This window comes from Schistocerca nitens, chromosome 5, assembly GCF_023898315.1.
Source record: "Schistocerca nitens isolate TAMUIC-IGC-003100 chromosome 5, iqSchNite1.1, whole genome shotgun sequence".
Classification (NCBI taxonomy): Eukaryota; Metazoa; Arthropoda; class Insecta; order Orthoptera; family Acrididae; genus Schistocerca; species Schistocerca nitens.
The window spans coordinates 775,166,369-775,179,315 of record NC_064618.1 but is presented as its reverse complement, the minus strand read 5'-3'; the positions used below and the strand labels follow the sequence as shown (position 1 = coordinate 775,179,315).

Genomic DNA, 12,947 nt, shown 5'->3' with positions numbered 1-12,947 from the left:
AAACTTTCATGCTGACTGCGGCCTTATCTGCATTTTTGCCAAGACGATGGCACATATCAGACAAACAAAATAAAGTACATTTCAGAAGAGCAAGTAATTTAGAAATATCAGCTTATACTTGAGTAAGTAAATTGGTTTTACTTTTACGATTTGGGCTCGCACAACCGAAGACCTTCGTCTCTTTTCAGAGGTTGATTTTTCCCAATCCGCACCCTGTCAACATCCCCCTCCCCCCTCTCGCGTTGTAGTTTAGATTGTGTAGGTCTGGACTACACACCTTGATCTATTTCCGAACTTGTGATGAATACTCTATACCTTATTCTGCAGTATTTCATTAACACAAATCCTACGTATTAAAAACTGAACTCAGATTTTGATTTACATGTGTTCTACTAGGTTCTGCTGTGAATTACCACAAACTTGAGAAACACAACTTGAGAAACTGACGGTAGAGATTATTCGTTTCACATTGTTAATAGAGCTCGCCTAAAAGTCGTTTGATGGTATACCCTCAAAAATGTTGAAAGGAAAAAGTTTATCGCTAACTACATTTTCTCAGAGCATGCAGTTAAACTGCCGCATCAGGAATGATGTTTTAAATCTTACTTCTTTACTACTAATTCTGCATGCAACTTATTTCGCAGACAATAACCACATAAGCAGCTGTATGTACACTCTTTGACATAAAACTTGACCGGCGGCCGGCCGCTTCAGAGGCTAAGTCCGCGCCGATCGCGACATGGGACAAAAAAACTGGCCAACTCGCTAATTCTCTAAGTCCGGTTATCTGCACAATCTGGCAACACTGTAGACTGCGGCACTTCCTGGAGGAAAACTTGTCCCATGATAGAGAAACTCTAGGCTGATTACGCCTGTGGTCTAGCGGTAGCATGCGTTGTTTCTGTTCATAATGTCAGTGGATCGAGAGCAGCTGGCATAAAATATTTTTATAGCCTCTTCTGTCTGAATGCTGAAGACGTGAATGTAATGGTAGCGCAGATTCAATCTGTTTCGCTTTCTGACACACCGATATCAAAATTTTATCCAGTAACGATTTTGCGGCAGATTTCCTGCAGACTGTCCTCCTCTGGACGCCGTATGCGGCAAAGCTCCGGGATCCATTTGCTGGCTACTGGCAGCGGCCGTGGCGACAGCAGCGGCGCTGCACTCCCCCGTTCTTTATCGAAAGCGCCTGCTACCGCTCATCGCTTTTGATGATTTAAAACGCTTTATTATTAAATGTTGCTCCACAGAAAATTTCTACAATTTCCATTCAGCTCAAAAGCAACGGAGACAGACGCCCTGATTAGTAGGCGGGTATTATATTACATTAATCGGCAAGAGCTGAGTATGGCCCGAAATTAATTTTATAGACTGGGACGAAATTAAACCACCTCACTACATTCGATGAATTTATAAATGCTTCATACCTCGTTTCTTTTCCTTTCAAACTCAATTATTTGTGCAACTTTTGGTCAATGTTTGGATGTTTTCGTCAAGCCAGAGTGAGCGTCTGTGGTGTAAAGTGTATTACAGTTCTTGTTTCATTCCTTATGGTAAGTCTATGCGATAAACTGTGTGACTACCTTGCAATGCATGCTCTGTAGCAGTGCAGGAACACTGCACATTTGGAGTTCCATGTATGGGTTCATGAAGTATTTATTGTTGATCGGAAGTGATAGTTAAGGTCATCAGATTTAAACCAGAAAAATTTGTCGTTTTGAAGGTTTCAGAGAACGGAAAGGAATTGCTAACGCCGGTGTTAGAAAACGTCTACAGTTAAATGCTATTGCAAAAATTTAGAAGAAGGGAACTATATTAATGAACATGTGCACTTCATAAACAACCTTCTGACATGTTAGACTTATATGACGAACAAAGCTCAAATTTATATCGTTGACAGTCGGTTTGAATCTTTTCAGGGTCTATTTTACAGTGAAGCACCTTGGAATTTGCAAAGCAGAAATCCATGATATTAACTTAATTTACTATGTCGAAATCGGACGAAGATTGATGTTTAAAGGCATTCTTCAGATTTCGCATAAGAAATTTTTACTAGCAGTTTGGAACTCCATTAATTAAAATGGAAAATAAAAGGTTGTAGTCAGCGGCTTCTACCGTGATTCGAACTGCTATGTCTTATAGTACAAGCACTGCAACGCACAAGGGAACCTCTTTTTTTTTTTTTTTTTTTTTTTTTTTTTTTTTTTTTTTTTTTATTGAATAAACGGAGAGTACATATATATATATACACAAAGCAAAAGTTCTTCAAGGTACCAGTTAAACATATACAAATGAGTGTTAGGTAAACAAATTATTAGAATAACATTAAATACAACAAAATGTAACACATCCTGTTTCTCCTTTTTGTTTTCTTTTTCTAATTATTGAACCAACTAAAAGTACATATAGACTAACTATGCAAGAGTTCTTCAAGGTACCAATGAAACACATACAAATGACTGTTAGTTAAACAAAAAAAATATTAAAAAGGAAAACATTAAATACAACAAAATATAACATGTTCTGTCTTCTTCCTTTTTTTTTTTTTTTTTTTTTTTGTAAGTTTGTTTGTGTTCTTGGTCGATGCATGAGAACGTGGATAAGGGTGTTGCATCATGTGACAGGTAGGCATGGTACACCCCAACTTTGAGGGGGGTCAAGGAAGACGCTGCGGAGAAAACCGGCAAAAGTTTGTCGGTAAGATGGTTTTCGGCTGAGGGTGCTATGCGCGGTCACAACTTTGTACCAGAAGTCAAGGGCAGTATGCGGACCACTCTGAAAGAGGTATTCTAAAGCCAGTCCTCGAAACCAGATTAGGGTATGGTGCTTAGCAAGAGGGTAATGAAATGTTTGGGGCAACAAAAGGAAATCCGGGGTTACCGTCGTCGGCGGGGCACGGAGGTAAAAGCCCACGATTCGTTGGATGAGGAGCCATACGTGTTGTTTCAGGGGGCACGTAAGACGGCGCTCGTCGGTGTCTTCGAGCTGACAGTCAGGGCAGAGTGGGGAGGTGGCCAGTCCTATGCGATAAAGTCGACTATTAGTCGGGAATTTTCCATAGACTAAAACATACCAGAGTGCAGACACAGACGACGGTAAAAAGGGTGCATGCACACACCCCCAAACCGTGCGCCAGTTAATATCAGGATGCTGTAGCACCATGGGGTCGCAAGGGTTGGACAGCATAAACAAACAATAGTAATCTTTTGTACGGTGAGGACGGGTGACTGGAAGATCGGCCCGAACGTAGCTGAGTTCGAGGAAACAATTGGCGACGTAGTACAATAATGGAGAAATAGGTGCCACGTTGATCGGTGGATCGAGAGAAGCTGGTCGGAGGATATCTAAGAGACTGCGTGTTAAGGACGGGACCGGCCCCTGCCAGTGCCGCAACAGAGTGTGGACAAAGAGTGCGGAAGATCGTGCCCGCACGTTGACGAGTCCGAGGCCACCTTTTGCAGGAGGCAGTGTTAGAGTGTTGTAGCGGATTTTGAAAAGTGCCCCTGCTGACACGAAATATCCAAAGGCTGATTGGATGCGGCGGCCAAGGAGTAACGGCATTGGGAGTATCTGGGCGACGTGTACCAGTTTAGGGGCGACATACATGTTGACATAGGACACACGTTGGAGTTGGTTTAAGTTACGGTGCACTTGACCAAGGACATGGTGCCGAATCGACTGCAAAAGCCGCCGGTAAGCCAGGGCCGCTGTGCGGTGTGTGGAGCTCGTAAATTCGATACCCAAGTAACGAAGGGTGGCACTGACTGGGAGTGGGGTCGGCACCATAGCCGGGAGGCCGCGCCCAATGTGCATCATAGTCGATTTACGGACATTAAGAATGCTACCAGAATGACGTCCATACTGGTGGATCCATTGGATGGCGTCATTGAGTTCCGTGGGGGAGCAGGTGAGAAAGAGGAGATCGTCCGCATAAGCCCTACAGTGAAAGGTGTAGTCGCGCAAAGTGAGGCCCTGCAGTCTAGAGGTAAGTCCAGTGATGAGGGGCTCAAGTGCAATGGCATATAGTAAAGTAGACATAGGGCATCCCTGACGCACAGAGCGGCGTATAGGGATCGGTCCTACAAGCCTCCCATTGACTTGTACCATCGAGACCGCGGGAAGTAGTAACCGGCGAATGGCATCCACAAAAAGCAATGGGAACCCCATACGTGTCGCCACCATGAGGAGGAATGGGTGTCGAACGCGATCAAAGGCACTCGTGAAATCGACGGATACCAGTGCTGCACGAAGGCGACAAACCGACGCCAGTGCAATGAGGTCACGGCATTCTCCTAGGGCTGTTTGTAAGGTGGCCCCACAACCACGTGCTGTCTGCTCAGGTGAAAGGACCGTAGGTAAGACGGTGCGTATGCGCGCTGCTAAGAGGCGTGCATAGATTTTATAGTCTGCATTCAGTAGTGTAAGGGGGCGATATGCAGAGACATGAGACCCTCCTTTCGGTTTAGGCACAGGTAGAAGAATGCCAGTGACGAATTCAGGTGGAATTGGGAAGGACGGAGTAAAGAGTTCCTGAATCATTTCCGTCCAGCGAGGAAGCATTAACGTGGTGAACGCCCGGTAAAACTCCACTGGGAGACCATCTGGTCCGGGTGATTTGTTCTTGGCCCCTTTGTTGATCGCATCTACCACCTCTTCTGCGGTGATTGCAGACATCATGGACGTTGACTCCGCTACGGTGAGCGTCCGATCAGGGGAAGGACGGAGATCATCAGGAATGGGCGTCGCCATCGGTTCATCATCATAAAATTGGCGATAATGTTCAGCAAAGGCAGACACCACCGCCGCCTGTGTTGTGTGGTGAACACCATCGGAGGTCGTGATGTTGGGGACAAAAAGTCGACGTCGATGACTATGGTCGGATGCGGCATGGATTGTGGATGGGGCTTCGTCGTGGAGGAGGTCTTGTCGTCGGGAACGCACCACGACACCATGCAGTCGTGCACGTTGAAGAGAAAGGAGACGAGCTTTAGTACGCTGTCGTTCCCTATGGGTGTCAGGTGATGGAGGGAGCGCATCGAGCTCACGGAGGACGGCGTAGTGAAAATTTGTGGTGTCTCGATGCCATGCTGCTGCGTCCTTGCCACATTGTATGAAGGCCTTTCTGATCGCCGGTTTGGCACATTTGAGCCACCAATGGAACGTGGATGTGTACTGCGGAAGGCGTCTTTCGCAAGACGCCCATGTAGTGGCAATACGTTGTCGGCAGTGTGGATCGTTAAGGAGGGAGGTATTAAGCTTCCAGTAACCCCTGCCGCGCCACACTGACTGAGGTGGCAGAGCCAGGGAGCAAATGACGGCGCAGTGGTCCGAAAATGCAAGGGGCCATCGTTCAGCGTGGGCGACTTCATTGCGAAGTTGGGCAGAGACATAAAACCGGTCCAGTCTGCTCGCAGAATGTGCTGTATAATGGGTAAAACCGGGGGTATTGCCATGAATTTTCTCCCAAACGTCCACTAGATGAAAATCTTCGATTAAGGTGAGCAGCGCCGGGCATGGCGAATAACCAGGCACTTGGTCCTGCGGATGGAGGACACAGTTGAAATCGCCTCCCATGATAAGGCGATCATAGCGGCCAGAAAACAGGGGCGCCACGTCATGTCCGAAGAAAGTGGACCGCTGCCGACGGTTCGTGGAGCCAGACGGAGCGTAGATATTGATGACGCGCGTGTCGAAGATGGTAACAGCCATGCCTCTTCCACAGGGAAGGATTGTCGTGTCCGTGAGTGGGATTCCTTCGCGTATGTAGAAAGCCATTCCACGCCCTGATTGATCACATGTGGAAGTGTATGAGTCGTAGCCGTAGACTGGTGGTAGTGTGGCAACGCGTACTTCCTGAAGAAGGGCGACGTCGACGTCAGAGGCCCGAAGCATGTCACATAGGAGTTGCAACTTGGGTGCAGTGCCGATCATGTTGATGTTCAGTGTGGCAAACCGGTACGTTTGTTTCAGTGGTGGTGGACGCGCATCTACCATCACCAAGGGGAGGGCACCGACAGGAAGTCCCGTCCCATCAGCTGCAATGCCTCGCTTTTGATGTTAACAGGCAGCCTTGTCCGGCGGAGGCAACTCATCCGGAGGAGGGGGCGTATCTTCCTCAACGTCGTCGGCCCATGTTCCTGTGCCGTGGGTCTGTCCAATGTCCATGGGAATGGCGTCGTGGTTAGAGAGATCTGGAGTTGTCGGCGGGGAGACAGGCGTCTCAACCTGCGCACCGATCGTTACATTGTGCGGGGCGACCTCCATGGTGGTCTCGTCCTGCGAAACGTCTTGTTCATCTTGAAAGTTGTCCGCCGACCTCTGCGTCGAGATGTCGGCTGGCTGGGTGTCGTCTTCGTCGTCGCGGGTGGCGATGCTTTGAGAGCCCGTGGGTGAACGGCGACGGCGTTTGCGCCTACGTGGCGAGCGTTGTTTGCGCACGTGTTCCTCAGTGTCGGACGACGGCAAGGAGGAACGTCGACCTGGTTCGAAGGCGTCGGTGGGTACAACGAGATTGTCAAACAGGTGTTGTGAAGAAGTACTGTTCTCCTCAGCGTCCGGTGCGGGAGCCTGTTCGGCGGCAAGGTTGTCAGGTGGGACGTCCGCACCGTCCATAGCTGACTGGGACGGTGGGACGTGCCGATCGGAAGGACCGGGCGACGGACGGGATGAAACTGTAGACGTGGCAAGAGCCGCTGCGTAAGTGACCGGCAGGGCGGTCATCGTGGGTGTGACGGACGCTTCCGACAACGGGAGCTGCGCGACACGTCGTTGAATGCATTCAGACCGTAGGTGACCTTCTTTCCCGCAACCGGAACAGGTCCGAGGTTGGCCGTCGTACATTATAATGGCACGGCAGCCTCCGATACGTAGATAGGAAGGCACGTGTTTCTGCAACTCGATGCGGACCTGTCTAACACCGTTTAAAACGGGATAGGTTTGAAATTGTACCCATCGTTCGGCAACATGTTCCAGAACGTTGCCATAGGGACGGAGCGCCTCGATGACGACGTCTGCAGGTAGTTCGAACGGCAGTTCGAAGATCCGTATCGTCCGTATGCCGAGACCTGCGTGATCGACGGTAACGGGTCCGACGTTGCCGTCGGAATGACAGAAGCGCAGTCCACGTTTGGCCTCTTGAAGCACCTTGTCGCACGCCGCATCGTTGATCATTTTGACGTAGACGGTACTGCTAACTATGGACAAGTGGATACCAATTAGATCCGTTGGAGGTATCTTAACTTCATCGCGTATAAATCGTTCTACCTCCAGGGCCTTGGGTCGGGCGAAGTCGGAACAAAAGTTGAAACGTAGTGTCTTCTTCCGATAGTTGTGCGCCATGGTGGTCTAGAAGAGAAAACGGCACTTACAGCGGCCGAAGTAAACACAAACACACCGTGCGCGCTTCGCCCGCAGCGCTCTGGCGCGTGACCGCCTCGCAGCACTGCCGGCGGCAAACTGCACTGGCGGCCAGAGGCGGAATATAGTTACTGCAATGTTGCCTGAGCCTCAAAACGCAACCTTAAACACACGAACAGAGGAGGTGGAGATTACTGTTTTAACGTCCCGTCGACAACGATGTCATTAGAGACGGAGCACAAGCTCGGATTAGGGAAGGATGGGGAAGGAAATCGGCCGTGCCCTTCCTAAGGAACCATCCCGGCATTTTCCTGAAGCGATTTAGGGAAATCATTGAAAACCTAAATCAGGATGGCCGGGCGCGGGATTGCACCGTCGTCCTCCCGAATGCACACACAAACAGGTGTTACTTATGTGAAGAACGCCGTTCTTGGAGTCCAGAAATTAAATATACTTTCTAATTGTGTCATCTTGCAGTGGATAATATCGTACGAGTCTTCGATGTGGAAAACGAATGTCAATTGAATTTAGCGAGGTAACGCCGACCTACACCCGGAAGTAAATGCACTATCAGAGTGTTGACAAATACTTGCTACGACGCTGCCATTTCTAGGCTCTCTGACGAGGCAGCTCTTCAGCGAATTCTTCAGAGTGGAGACGCGCGCGCACGTTTGGTTTTTATGCGGCGTTCTCCCCTGATGGTTTCTGACGTCGCCTTGTGGGCTATGTATACATATGAGACATTCAATTATCATTAATCCAGAATCATACAAGTTTCAGCTTCCGGCGTGGAAGAAGGCTGTTGACGCCGACATTATATCATTTCAACGTAGGGAAAGCAAAACGGATCATTCAATGTTTCTCATTCAACATAAAGCATGTGAGATAATTTTCCGTAACGTTCATAATCATCTAAAAATACAAACGAAGTAAAAATACACCGGAAGCTTATTCGAATTGAATATAACGCTTTGCATCTCGATGTCGAATTTGTCCACTTGCAATCTTTTGCAGCATACACATAGAATGTCATGATTACCACGAGAATGAAGAAATATGTTGGTAAGGATGGAAGCAAGAAGAGACGCAGTCAACAAATATTCTATTCCTCATGGCATTCATTTCATTTGACACGTAAGAAGAGGTAAAGCGGGAATTTACTTTCGTTAACACGAAAGATATGCCGCACATATTGATAACGAGGAAGTCTGCGTCTTCATACGTTTCCTCCTTGAAATCTGTATGCTCTATTATATACTAAGTAGCCCGATCATTGTTTCAGTAATGTTACCCTCTTGTTTGACCCCGTAACGATGAACAGATTCCAAATGCATGTCTCCCTTCCTGGGTTGTTTTTGTGTTTTATTGCTTGGAATTCCTGAAGCAGACCACTGTGCCTTCCCCCCTCGTGGGTTAGGTCTCAAAACTAAACCGCTTTGTATCCAATGGCATAATTTATTCAGACAGCATCAGCTTAAGACTATCAAACAAAGCCTTCCATTTACAGTTGCAGCACTCTAACCAGCACTGACCAAAGTGTAATCCACGGTCATGGTCCTAAATTACCAGCTGTCTGCTACTGTGGCAAAGTCCGTACTACACTTTCGATTCCGCAGCACCATTTTATCTGGTAACACTGTGTAGTTGCACAGTTGTGCTACCAGGTCTGTCCTCACACTGTCAACTTTATGTATCTCACTTCTCCTGTAGCGTAGATCACGAGGAGCCGAAGTAAATGAGTGTATTCTGCATGACGTAACATTCAGTATTCCCTTCTTTCATAGCCACTCTTCATGTGCATCGATACCAAATAGGAATGCGAAAACTCTTGCGAGTGAGAGAATGACAATAACAATCGTAACAAGAACAAGCAAATAATGAATGATGTTTATTCCAACGCAGAACGAGAATGGCTTTAAATATAAAAATCTGTATCTAAATCCATATCTATTGATCTTTGAGTTGGCACAATGCAAATATATTCTTAGCATTTAGTTACTGAATTTAGTTCTGGATGTTTGCAGAGAAAAGGAAAAGTCGGTACTTCTCGCTAGTGTAACATAATGTGAAGCAGCAACTACCCTTTCCTTAGAACACGACTCAAGCAGGTCCTCAAGTAGGTAGCAAGGCACTGCTGCATTCTGTTCCCTGACATTGCTCTGATGACGGTTAATGCAGATAGTTCCGATTATGAAATACAAAACGTATTGCAGGTTAGTTCCTAGGATAGTAACATTAGATTTGCGTTGGAGACGGCACATGAACGTGACGACTATCCATATTACTCATCAATATAAAAAGACAATATTTTGGGAATTTAGCAGGATTACTCAAAATGAATTCTGAAATTGGGTGACTGACTGCACAGGTGCTAAACGTCGTCAAGAGTATACGGTGTCCTAATCGCATTAGGAATATGAAGATCGTCTTCGACAGCTCGCAACCTTCACATTGCTATCTCCACCCTACTCCAGACAGCCCTCGGTGGAGTTGCACTACGTTGCCGATGTTATGGAAGGCCTTCAAACCGACAACAGACCACATATTGAAAAATACAAGCGAATTCCCTTGCAGCGTAAGCTTATTGTAACTAATCTAAAAATTATTGGAGAGGAACATTGTCCTATTCAAAAAAAATGTTACACACTGTTGACGTCAAACGGACATTATCTATGTCCTGTCTTGTGTCCTACTCATCTATAATATCAAGTGTACTATGAAAATGATTATATATAATGGATGATAGGGTAATGCATTGATACCAGTTGGTGGGGGCCGGCCGGTGTGGCCGTGCGGTTCTAGGCGCTTCAGTCTGGAACCGCGTGACCGCTACGGTCGCAGGTTCGAATCCTGCCTCGGGCATGGATGTGAGTGATGTCCTTAGGTTAGTTAGGTTTAAGTAGTTCTAAGTTCTAGGGGACTGATGACCTTAGAAGTTAAGTCCCATAGTGCTCAGAGCCATTTGAACCATTTGAACTATTTAACACAAAATGACATTAAAAATTAAAGTTATTCACGAGCAGCTAGTTGAGAATATGTATGAACATTAAATGACACGACGAACTGAAATAATATGACGAAGAGTTCAGCGCTCACTGGGAATAGAGCCCCACACATATCGTTGTTGACTACACACAAAGAGATGTCAGCTACCGAATTTTTATCCACCAGCTGCTCAGAATTGCATCTTGAACTTACAGTCATCTCGCAAATAGTTCTGTGTCTCACTGGGAGTTAAAAACGTCAGATATCGTTAGTGTTGACAACGAATGAAAATACATTAAAAATCAAAATTATTATCCACCAGCAGATAGGTGTTCTCATGATAGAGCTTGATAATACATAATTAAATCTTTAGTGCCGGGCCAGGATTCGACCCCATTCACGCGTAATATGTGAAGGTGTTGAGGAATCTGCAGTTTTGAACAAACAACAAATTGTAGCCGACCTGTATTGCCACGAAGGGATCAAATTCCGCGTTACGGGCGGTCTGAGTTGCATTCCCAGTTTAGAACCAATTTTATCGACATACAGAAGCTCAAATAAAAGATGGAATAAGTGTCCTGTGACCATACATAGCGTTTGTGTCGTCACTTGAAATAAATAACTAGTATAAGAAAGGTTACTGGTGATAGAGTTTCTACATGTCGCCACTCCAGACTTTATTGTGGTTCAACCTACCGTCTACTTGGTAAAGAAGGAATATCATCTTGACTGTGAATTTTCAGACCACGCAGCCATTATATCTCCTTCACTTGGTGTAGCCAGGAGAGAATGGAATCTGTCTCTCCCTATCTAAAATCATTGACGGAAGTGGGAATCGAACCCAGACCATAGGTATAACAACCTACCATCCGTCCAACAGACCACGAAATCCTCTTCTCTGCGAGTCATTTTTCTATCGTAACGCAGTTGCGCCACACTGGATGAGAATTCTGACACACAGGCTCTCTGTAGTAATTTGCAGCATGTTCAGTAAATTCATTTACTTGGTTGACCGAATCACCATGAACTAGCTGCCTCGGCTACCCAGTGCATACATTCGACTATTTTGTAATCACAGAAATAAAATCACGTAACTGCCACCTACACACAACTGCCAACAGTGTAGGATGCAGAAGTTTAAATAGGAAGTGTTCCTTTCCACTTGAGCTATTCTATTGCGCTATCTGTTACTAGAAAACGTCGTTCAGTCCAAAAGAAAAGCTGTAACTGTTTGTCTCTCAGAAGTCAAGACCTGGCCATATGCATAATCTCACAGTTCTGTGGAATCCAAAAGTTCTGGAGGAATAGTTGCCGAGCTCTGGAGCTGCTGTAGCTACGTGTCAGCTTGTAGCATAGATAAGATGTCGCGAGTTCGAATACATTCAGTGCTACATTTTTTAAAACGCAATTCTGCTCTCTGCTGAAGGTATCAATCTAATGGAACTTTGAACATAATTCCCTTCACTTCTCAACCCAAAGTAGTCGCATGTGGAAAAAGGGCTAACTACTGTGACATTTTGTTCTATTCAGGTTTAATAGACAGCAGGCAGCAGATGCATCTCGAAGATGTGCAGGGAGAGCGCATCGTGCCATAATATGTCAGAAAAATATTTTCTACATTAGCCGTCGTGTGGTAGTGATATTTTATTCTTCTTCAAACTTTGTTTGACAGCTTTAACTCAGAACAAGTTTTCTACATGCATGTAATCAATAAACTGCATGTGCATTGTCAGACTGTCATAGGTAACATCAGAGAATTCGCATATATCGTTGATGATTAATTTCTCTCTCATGTTTACTATTGTTTTAACAACACTAAAGGAAACCTTACGAAAATTGTGCACTGTATTATGAGAAATGAAATAAAACTAACCATGATAACCTTACGACGAAAGTATCTGTACACAAGCATGCCTCTATCGACACGAATTAGTAAAATACTACTCACTTAGATTTTGATTGGGTCTGTGTTTAATTGGTATGCTGTGTCATACTCAAGAGGTATGCAAATGTGGCATTTCATAAATATAGTTACGTATTCCTAGAAACCCAAAATTCGCTTGGCAGCAGCGGAAAGAGGCCTTACCTGTTGTGCAGCATTGTAAGTTTTTCAACATTGCACTATGAGCTGAAAGCATTTTCTTGCGATTTCCTTATTGATGTTTGATCTGACTGCTTGTAGCTCTTTCACAGAAGGGATAAAAACGTTACAGTCAGTGAGACTGGAACTGCGAACCGTAACAGACGCTCTTTCACAGGTCAGCACGTTACCACAGAGCTGGCGAGGAGGTATGGGTCTTAGCTTCCTATTACGACGGCAATAGTAACTAGAACTCGTAAACCGCTATTTGAAGGTCGAGATTAGTTGCGGTTTCCACCTGCAACGACTTTCCTGGGCTGAAAACCGTAAATTTTCAATCTTTTGTTACCCTTCAAGCGATAATAACTCAGATTATTCAATGGAAATGACAGGTAAAATCAAGTGAACTTTGAGGCTTAATTCCGTGCACACCAGGAAGTAACTCGTCGATCACAGAGTTGCCAAACATACGTTGCCTTGTTGCCAAATCTCAGTTACAGTACCAGCAGGAAGAAGACGAACC

At 45.8% G+C, this 12,947-nt stretch overlaps 1 protein-coding gene across 1 annotated transcript in view; it reads right to left on the bottom strand.

Annotated features, from left to right (window-relative positions):
- LOC126259570 (nephrin-like) overlaps positions 1-12,947 on the bottom strand; it is a 1,073,586-nt gene that overhangs the window by 857,283 nt on the left and 203,356 nt on the right. The gene's annotated exons all lie outside the window — the stretch shown is intronic.